General features: G+C 29.3%; 1 pseudogene; it reads left to right on the top strand.

The window, feature by feature from the left end:
- The first annotated feature begins 2,431 nt into the window (after positions 1–2,431).
- On the top strand, positions 2,432–6,585 carry LOC100807651 (WAT1-related protein At5g47470-like; annotated as a pseudogene).
- The last annotated feature ends 4,876 nt before the right edge of the window (positions 6,586–11,461 follow it).

The following is an 11,461-nucleotide window of genomic DNA, read 5'->3' as shown; positions in this document are numbered from 1 at the left end:
TAAAAAATATCTTTTTTAAATAAAAATAATTATATAATTAAAATAAAGTTATGAAATAATTATAAATTAAGGATTAAGGAGTATAATAACATTAATTATTAACATGTGCATGCACTTAGCTTAACCAAAATGGAACTCAGAAGAAGAAAAAAAAGAAGCTTAACCAAAATGATAAGAATAAAAACGATTAGTGTGGAGTAACATATTAAAATATCACAGTTAAAATTATTTGTAAGAAAAAAGGGAACGGATCGGATAATCCTCCTCTATATCCAAGGGGGAAAAAAATCTAGATTTAGATTTAGCAAAAAACATTTGAAAGTTAACCAACTCCCACTATTTATATCTGGGAAAAATGAACATTACAAAAAAGAGAAAGGTAGGTAAGCATGCACACAGCCAATATCTGATCATAGGGATCAACAAAAAGTTCCTGCAAAAGAAGAAGAAGAAGAATCGGCAACGGAAGAAAACTTGTAGATAAAACGTAGGCAAATTTACTGTAGAGGGGTACTTTTAAAAACTAATTACAAAAGAGGGTCTGTTTTTAAACTTTTTACGAGGAGGGTCTGTTCCTCCATGGATGCCGCCAGAGGAACTGGCGACATAGGTGTCCCGCCATTGCAGATGGCGAGAAGCATGCTGAGCTGGAGGGTGCCGCCAGTGGCACAAGCGAGATACACCATGCTGGAATGCCGTCAATGCAAATGGCGTTATGCAGTGAATTATTATAATATATATTACAAATATTTGCTTATTACGCTGCTTTTTCACTTTCAGATGACTCACTCAAACACTTTTTATAAATATTCCTATAATATATATAAACAATTTTCCTAGATACATTATAAATAATTATAAATAAATTAAAAAAATTATAATAGTTTTCACAAATTAAAAAAAATTATTAACAAATAATTATTAACAAAAATGATTAACGTAATAGTTTTCAACAAAAATTATTAACACAAATATATTTTATAAATAATTTTCTATATAAATTAATAATTTTCTATATAAATTAACAGATATAAATAATTTTCTATATAAATTAATAATTTTCTATATTAATTATTAATTTTCTATATTAATTATTAATTTGTATAGAAAATTATTTATAAATTATTAACAAATATTTAATATTTATATAGAAAATTATTAATTTGTATAAAAAATTATTTATAAAATATATTTGTGTTAATAATTTTTTTGAAAACTATTACGTTAATAATTTTTGTTAATAATTATTTGTGAAAATTATTAATTTGAAAGTGTAAAAGCAACAATTTTTTATATATATAATTAACAAATAGCGCATAACGCCATTTGTATTGGCGGCACTGCATTTGTGAAAAAGCAATTGTTTATATATATATATATAATTAACAAATAACGCCATTTGTATTGGCGGCATTGCATAACGCCATTAGTATGTCGCCAGTTTGTCTGGCGGCATCCATACATAATAGTTTTCACAAATTAAAAAAAATTATTAACAATAATTTATATAATTAAACAAATTAATAATTTTCTATATAAATAATTTATATAATTAAATATTTGTTAATAATTTATAAATAATTTTCTATACAAATTAATAATTAATATAGAAAATTATTAATTTATATAGAAAATTATTTATATCTGTTAATTTATATAGAAAATTATTTATATAAAAAATTATTAATTTATATAAAAAATTATTTATAAAATATATTTGTGTTAATAATTTTTGTTGAAAACTATTACGTTAATCATTTTTGTTAATAATTATTTGTTAATAATTTTTTTTAATTTGTGAAAACTATTATAATTTTTTTAATTTATTTATAATTATTTATAATGTATCTAGGAAAATTGTTTATATATATTATAGGAATATTTATAAAAAGTGTTTGAGTGAGTCAACCGTCTGAAAGTGAAAAAGCAGCGTAATAAGCAAATGTTTGTAATATATATTATAATAATTCACTGCATAACGCCATTTGCATTGGCGGCATTCCAGTATGGTGTATCTCGCTTGTGCCACTGGCGGCACTCTCCAGCTCAGCATGCTTCTCGCCATCTGCAATGGCGGGACACCTATGTCGCCAGTTTCTCTGGCGGCATCCATGGAGGAACAGACCCTCCTCGTAAAAAGTTTAAAAACAGACCCTCTTTCGTAATTAGTTTTTAAAAGTACCCCTCTACAGTAAATTTGCCATAAAACGTAATCAGTGGTAGCTCAGTTCTAACCAAGGATTTCTGTTTTCATATGCAGAGCGCGCTTACCTCAAATAGTCAAATCAAATAAATATTTTGATTGTCAAATCAAATAAATAAATACAACATTAATTTCTGCAGTTAATTATTTTTGTTGTCTGTAACGTACCGACAAATGCAATAAATGAAGTTAAGGGACGCAAACAAAAGGGCACAAGAAAATGAAGAGGATAGGGTGCCATCCATATATGTCCTCTCTTGACAACAGAAGCATTTTGATTTGATTTGTAGGGAGGAGAATTATGACAATGATGAATGGAGGAATGTTGGAAGATATTGCCATAATTGGAGGATTGATAGGGGTGCAATTTGTTTACGCAGGGAATGCTGTGTTGCTTAGTTATCTCATGTCTTTGGGCGTCGAATCTCTTACCCTTGTCATTTTTACTTCCTTTGCTACCTTCCTTATTCTCCTACCCCTTGCCTTCTATTATGAAAGGTTCATCTCTCTATTTTTTTTTTAATCTGTTTTTGGGATTGGATCACGTGAATTGTTAATTGATGATGAATTTCATGGTGGTATATATGTATCTTATGCAGGTGTAAATGGCCAAGGAGAGTTAGTTTCAAGTTGCTTATACAGCTTCTCTCGCTTTCATTAGGAGGGTAGGTAAATCTTATTACTACCTTCTCAATTTCCTTCACGAGTTTGGTTTTTGTCCCCCATGTTTTATTATATGCTCTTGAATTTGGTTTTATGGATTTTCTGAGATTCTTCTGATACGCATTGGTTTCAATCTAGTTAGTATCACGTCCATTTTTGCTTATTCTTTTGATCCCCTCTCTTTTGTTTTAAGAAAAAACTATTTTCTTTCCCATTTTGTCCTTTCAAAATTTTGAAAAAAATAGTGGACGATAGATCATGGAATTAGATGAATTCAATACCTGTTTTCAGGTCCCTTTTTTTGTTTAATTCTTTTGGGTTTAAAGTATACATTGTTTTAATTAGTTTCCATTTTTTAAAATTCGGGCATGGAAGTGGTTTTGAATATCACCCTCTGGTAATCCACCAAATAAGTTTCAATGTTTCATAGAGCATCCTGGGTTTTTGAATCCCAGTTATGGGAAGGAGTTTAAGGGAACTGCAAATGTTGAAGGTTAAATGTAGGGAATTGTTGAAGGGGATACATTATCATGGGTTTTAGGGAGTATTTGATCCCTAGAATCTCTCTGAAAACAATCTTGCTTGTGTTGGGAACCGAAATTGTCCTTATTTTTCAACTATGAAGTGTAAACACCGTACTTGGTGCTAAACAGCCTATTAAAGGAACGCTTATCTTATCCTTTTCTCTTTATAATCAAAGGTAGGTGCTATTTTAAGGAATTTGAGAGTAAAAATACATAAATTGTTGTTGTGTAGAACTAGTGGCTCATAGATTCATTAGCGTGTTGAATTTAACAACAATGACAAATCCATAGATTCATTAGCGTGTTGAATTTAACAACAATGACAAATCCGAATCTAAGAGGTATAACACAAATAAGTCTTGCAAAAACTTCTAATCAAATTGTCACTCCATTTTCTAATTATCTTGCCCAATGGGCTCTATAATGTTTTTTATTCTTCTACTTTTCCCTTCTTTTGCTTAATCAATTTAACTTTTCTCTCTTGATATATAGTTGGTATCATGGTATGCAGGGTAACATTGTTCCAGTCTCTATTCCTCCAAGGAATCAATCTAACCTCTCCAACAATGGGAACAGCCATGCCAAACCTTGCACCAGGTCTTATCTTCATCATCGCATGGATTTTTCGGTAATATATGTATTTTTACACGAGCATGATAATTTCCATATTTATCTTAACACTAGGGGATAAAGGGTTTATTTTATTGCAGAGGATAGGTCATAGGTGTAAGATTTTGTATATATAGTGTTAGGCATCAAGATGATAATCTTCCTTAATTGGAGAGCTAAAAGGCACAAACATAAAATTCTGATTTCATTTATTCATGATAATAAGTAAGATGAGTACATTATAGTCGTAAGAAATATCAATCAACGAATACTAACTAGTGCCAACATCAAATAATTCTAACATAATAAAATAAAAACTATAATTTATAAATTATATATTTAACTCCAACCAATATAGTCAAGGACGGATGGCCGTATAGTTCAAAGGGCCCCCTTAATTTTTTGATTTATTTTTATTTTATATATATATATATATATATATATATATATATATATATTAAAATATTGTTTTTATTAGTGGTTTAATTATGTAAATAATAGAGATTTATTGTGTTAATAATCATTTTTTTATATGTAAGAATAAAAAATAGTGTCAAAAAATTTATAGTAATTCACACACATTATTTAAACAACTAAATTTTATTAAAAAAATCATTTAAATCTTATTTATTGCCTTGTAATATTTATTGTAGAGATAATTGAATTTTTTTCTTGATGTAGAAAAATATTTGAGTATCATATAATTTTCTGTCTAATAGTTAATATGTTATTATTATTTTAAAAGTTATAAATAATTTGTTTGTAGTGGAATATTTTTATTTGCATTTCCTTTATATTATATTCACTTGAGAATTAAAGGATTAGAAACATTATACAAGGCTTGATAAATTAAATTTTGAAACAAGTAAACAAATATTCTATCTTCCAATTATCTCCCTTTTTTAATTTATCTTTTATGTAAATATATTCTCTATTATATGTTTTTAAATGAATTTAAAAAACACATAATTATAAATACACAATATGAATTTTGATGCTAGTTAATGTATTTCTCTTTTTGTAGTTGGCCTCCCCGGTTGATAAATCATGGGTCTGCCCCTGAATATAGTCTTTGGACAATTTAATTTTGGGTCTAATGCCCATCCTATTATTATTATTATTGATATCATTTCCATGCTAATTAATGAAAATTTGAATGTTAGGCAGGTTGGAAAAAGTCAACTTGAGCTGCACATATAGTAGAGTGAAAATCATTGGCACATTGCTTTGTGTCTTAGGGGCTCTTGCAATGAGCATACTGCAAAGCATCTCTACAAAAACTACTTCCGCTAAAGAGGGAAAAATTCAATTATTATCTCCACCACCAAATGTAATGTTTGGACAGACACAAGATAATCGGTTGTCTCTATCTCTTGGCTGCAATCTTCATATTGTCAAGCAACATTGTCCTACAGGTAACTTTAAAACGAAACAAGAAAGAAAATAGATACATACAGGTTGCATTGAATTTGTCAGTGTGTTTGATTTCATGTCTCAGACGTGATTTTCCACATTTACTAAAACGTTAATAGTTATAACTTCTACATCCCAGACGTGATTTCTTATTTTTCATCATATTTCCAAACATGTTACTATTAACAAAAATTGCAATTCTTGCAGGCCTTTACTCTAGGAGATTTTCCTGCACCGATGTCTTTGTGTGCAATAACTTCGTTTTTTGGGACGTTCATGACTGCCGCAGTTCAATTAGTTGAAGATCACGAATTCAAACCAGGTTGGCCAATTGTGAGTGTTGGAGACATGATTGCCTATTCTCTTCTGGTAATTTCATTTTCCAATTGATTATATGCTTTTATTTGTTTTGACAGTCACAAATAATTTAGCATTTGATTTTTATAATGTGGTAGCATTTTAAAGGGATTGAATTTGGATTTAATGTAATACTTTTTTATATTCTCTATGACATGGATGAATGGATGTTTTAAAGGCATAAATTCTAATGTACAGGCAGGTGCAGTGAGTGGAATATGCTTGAGCGTCAATGGTTGGGCGCTTGAGAAGAGAGGCCCAGTGTTGGTCTCCATGTTCAGCCCTATTGGCACAGTCTGCTCTGTCCTTTTCTCAGTTGTTACTCTAGGGCAAACCATTAATATTGGAAGGTACTTTGATACTCCTCGCTTCTTTCTTATAAGAAACAAGTTTTAAATTTTATTGTAAAAACTTGTTTCTTATAAAAAGGACTGGAGGTAGGAATATATTGATTTTTCATATCATATACATTCACTACAATACTATGTTGCAGCTTTGCGGGTATGTTCCTCATGTTCACTGGGTTCTACTTTGTGCTTTGGGCCAAAGGGACAGAAGGCTATGCAAAAGGAGGTGGCTTAGAGAGTGAGTATGATGCAGAGAAGCCTCTATTAAGTTGACGTTTTTTCAAATGTAAAAGTAGTATGTAGTATAGTATGTACTTTAATGATAGAACAGAGTAAATAAAATACAAGTTTAATTCAGAAGGGTTTTCGGATTAGGTACTGTGTTATATGTGCCAATCTTACTTCTTTAATTAAATTAGCGAGGCAATTAGATTAAAGCGATTAATGACAATTGGTATATGGCAACCAGCATAAATATACATCATGGCATTTTAATATCAGAAGTGGTCAGTAGAATGAAACATTTTTCACTCGAATTGTACGAGTGATTTATGTGTGTATTAGCTTCAAAGAGAAACAAATACTATTACAATTGTGTTTGATGGAAATCAAATATGGATAAATGTATAAAGGAACTATTAAGTAATCACAATTAGTTGAGTTTTTCAATTAAATTTCGTGATATTCAAATTTTACTTTAAATATTGAGGCAACATGGTAAATCAGGCTCTTGAAGTGGGCAACATTGTGTTTTAGAATGTGATGGTCATGGAGGTCTATAAAAGTACCCACATTTCAACTTTTTAGCAGAAGCATGTTCGTGAAAAAGGGCTTTTTTGAATTTCTCTTGAGTAGTCTGAAAGGAGGTAGAGGCTTATGTTTGGTTCGAGGACTGGATCATGACAACATAGATTTTTCTCCTCTAATTCTTCAGCTAGCTAGACTTGACGTTGGAGGATGCTACTGAAGCAAATCAATGTTGGAGCAGTAGATCTTGTGATGCTATTTCGGGACCACAAAAGGCCCTTGCAATCATGGTAGACTGAGTAAATCAAACTTGGTTTGTTTCAAAATTGAGATGTTTGGTATCTAAAATAAAATCAATTTTAATTAGAAAAATTGTGGTGGAGTTAAAGCAATATGGAACTTCAGCATGTTTGTAATGTGGTTCTAATTATGGCAGTGTGAATTTTCCATGTCTTTTCCCCACATAAGTAACAAGTGGGATGCTTTTCAAAATGTAGGTAACAAAAAATATACCGGTAACACAAATATGCCCTTTTGTTTTATTCAAAATTAATTTTGAAGTTTTAGTTATATCTTTTCTAAATTACCTCATGTTTATATCCCCATATGTAAAAGTTATGTTGCATTGTATATTATGTTTTAATTTAGATACTTTGTGTTTAATTCTTATGATAATTTAATACTTTTATTATATTTTCATTTAATTTTAATGTTTTTAATTTTTATTAGGGCTGTGGTTTTTATTTCAAAAGTAAAAATATTATATACATATTTTTTAATTTAATAATTAACAGTGGAAAAAAAAATAATTATAATGGAAAAGAAATATACATATAGACATTAAACTTTATTTTGATAATTATACATTCAAAATCAATTGCCGATAAAAAAATATTCAAAATATCTAAATAACATTTTAAAAAAATACTTTTTAGTATGCATTATCCAAATAAAAATTATTACTTAAAATCAATTTTATAAAATCATGTCGATATAAAATTAATTCTATTAACACACATATAAACACATACCTAACTTTTATTTAACCCAAAATATGTAAGAGTTTGATATTTTTTTGTTAAGAAATAGTAGAAGAAAGAAGAATGAACATGCAAAAGATTGAGAACTTAATAAATGCCATGACGAAATCAATCAATACCAACAAGTTTATATGGTGTATATTTTCGTATGGCCTATGTCTGCAGATGCATAAATAACAAGTCGTTACTAAGATAAGAGAGGTTTTGAAAGTTGACTAAAATAACTTTAATAGGTACAGTAGATTCTACAAGTGGTAAAGCCACTTTTTGGGGCATGAAAAAGTCACTGAAGTACTAATTAATACTAGTACTCCACAGTACTAATCAAACACAAGTAGCAAATGAATGGTGCAAGTTTCCTACGTTTTTGCTACCAATAAATGTTGGAACTTGGAAGGAGAAAGTTTTTGCGGTCAGACATTAATTAGAGGTTCTAGAGTCTCTTTTTAAGTTCCGCTTATAAATACAAGTATCTTCCGTCAGTTTATGTATCTCAGAGAAAAAAATGCACATAATATCTTCTGGCATATTCTTTCATTTTTTTATAGATAGTATTATTGATCATTGATTTCCCCTCTATTCAAAGAGAAATTATAACTATCGCTTTGTTAATGGTTAGTACTTGGTTAAAAGTAGATATATTTTCCATTTATTATTATTAAGACGCCAACGGCCATAATGTGCCAACTTTATCTGCTCGTCTCTTTAGTAAGGAGTTATGGCTTCTCTTTTGCTTTTTTTTTTATTAGAGTTCCAATGTATGGCGTGGTCATTTCAACATGATTTTTGCCATTTGTGATATAGCTTTAAGATGCCCTCTTTTCTGCAGTTTCCATGTGCAGGGCTTCGATGCTAATGACAAGTCACAAAAGTTATTAGGCTACTCAAAGCACAGAATTTGTTTTAACACTCCATGTGCATTTTTTGCACAATATCATTCACTCTCGGAGTATTATGTCAAAGTATTTTACGATGTAACTTATCAAAACCAAGTCAAAAATTTCAAGCTGAATTAATACAACATCTTTTTGTCATCATTTCCAAGTTCATTTCAAAAGTTTCTTCAAAGTCTAGTCTCAATTCTCAAATGGATGAAATGTCAATGCAACTGACCTATCCGGAAAGTTTTGATTTGACTTATTACCCCACTCTAAAATAAATTATAAGGTTTTAAGCTGTAAAATAAGTATGATATTTTATATTTTATTTTTTTAAGGTTAAAATATGATTTTTGTTGTCATAAATATATAAATGTTTAAAATTTTTTTTTTGTACTTTTTAATATATTTTTTATCCTCACAAAATTAGAATGTTATTTTTTTTCTAAACACAGGTGATAATTAAATCCAAACTTAAAGTAATATTTTTTTTATTGATTATGTTATAACTATGTAACAAAGTAACACACGTAATTTGAGATATTCAAATCTTATCCTAAACTTAAAAATGATACATTTTAATTTTATAATGATAATAGTAAAAATTTATAGAATAAGTTTTGAACATTTTTATATTTATAGGTATAAAAATATATTCTAACTTTTTTAGAACACCAGCATTAAATAATTATAAAACTTGAGCAACACCCGCAAGGATGAGGTGCCGAGTTCTGCCAAACTTTCCAAGGCTATCTTCATGTCCTCATTGACAAACCCACAAGTCACCACAATTCGTTTACCAGTCTTGGAAAAACTAAGAATTTTGGTACAAGTTGCATATCTATTGTGTTTAATTCAATTGAACAAACCTCATAGTTATTTTTTTTTCTGCACCATTTATTTATTAATTGCACTTGCCGGCGTTGATCAAGCAGTTACGAGGATTCGCAAACATGGCAATAATACAAGTTATGCATTCCATGAAATATCAATTTCTCATTGACCCACCAACTTTCCATCGTTTTCTATTTGTTTATATATAAATGCAATATCTAATTTTATTTACTAGATACTCTTATCTCAGCATGATCTGTAATGACCGATATAATTGCGGAACGGCAACTTGTCAGATGGCAAATGATTAAAGTACACAACAATGAATTTTTATATGATTATTTCTTTCTCTTTTTATATGTAGAGACTATGCAGTCTATGCTTATAGTACTAAATAGGTAAAGTAATTATCAATATAGTTACAGGATAAAAAATAGTTATCGTATTAAATTTATTAATTATTTATATTATTATTTTAAAATTATTTTTTTATTAAGATTTAGAGAGATAATAATTAAGTAATGATATATAACGAAAAATAATTAATATATTTAAAAATTAAAAAAATAATTTTATAAAAAATAATTAAATTTTTGAAAAGAAATTTATAATTAAGAACAAAAGAAGTAAGTAACTAATTAGTAATTCAATAACTAGATTCATGTGTATGTAAATATATCTGTTAAAAAAGCTCAATTTTTATGTCCATCTTTGGTTTTGTGTTTTTTTTAGGAGATCTTTGGTTTTGTGTAATTGTGTTAGAACCAAATTACATGGATAAAAGTGGTAAAGAGTAGTTTTCAGGTAGACATGGAAATTGGACGTAAATATTATTTGACTTGATGGAAACCAAATATGTTATAAATAGATCTTAATTCAAACAAGATTTTTTTAATTGTTTATCACCACAATAGCATTGCATTGACTGTATTTTGTCTGTAATTTATTGTGATGTCAACAATTACATCGAAACCGCAACGTAACCACAACCGTTATTTAAAATATTGACTCCAAATATTAGTCATTGATTCTTAGCCAATGGCCAATACCCTTGAGTTGTAACACTTTTGCATTTTTAATATAGAACATTTATATATAACAGAAGAACATTTATAGTTTTCTAATTTTCATGAGTCTATTTGATGATATGTTTTTTTAAAGGATTTTGTTGTTTTATATTTGGGTTTTGTGTTTTGTAGCTATAGCAGCTTCTATAGGTTTGGTTGCAGTTCCAGCAGACAAGGGGAACAAAAGGGAACGACACGTCTAGTATTGTAGGCCATTCCACAATCTTGACACATGTCTCTCATGTTTGGTCTATTGCACCGAAGAAGGGTGGTCCCTCTTGATCCATCGATCTCTTCTTAGTATGCAAAAAAGCAATGCCTCATCGTTGTCATCATGCCTGTCATAATATACTTGACTTGGAAGCCAAAAACAAAAGCATCTGATAGGTGAGACTTAAAGCTTGTTTAATTTGGTTCTTTTTTTGGAGCAAACCAAAGTCTCAAAGTGCAGCAGATTTTTCATTTTTTCCAAGCCTGTCTTCACCTTATGTGACCTACATTCATTTCATTTTCATTCCCCCCTAGTGAAGTCAAACTCCTCAAGGATGAAAAAAATGCTACTAGAACTGAAGTGCAAGGAAAGAGTTGTGTAGTGTGTGCCTAAATCCTTTTCTCTGTCAGTCACTTACTTGCCCTCAGTAGACACTAGCCAGTAGGAGCACTCTGCTAGCCAAAAGCAAAATCAACAAAAGAGAAAAGAGAAAAAAAAAAAAGATTTACTACTTTATGTTTGTTGTTGGGACAGCATTTATTATTTGGTGTTCAGTTTGAATGCAGGA

Source organism: Glycine max, chromosome 17 (assembly GCF_000004515.6).
Source record: "Glycine max cultivar Williams 82 chromosome 17, Glycine_max_v4.0, whole genome shotgun sequence".
NCBI lineage: Eukaryota > Viridiplantae > Streptophyta > Magnoliopsida > Fabales > Fabaceae > Glycine > Glycine max.
The sequence above is the reverse complement of the archived record's forward strand: the minus strand, read 5'-3'. Positions and strand labels throughout refer to the sequence as shown.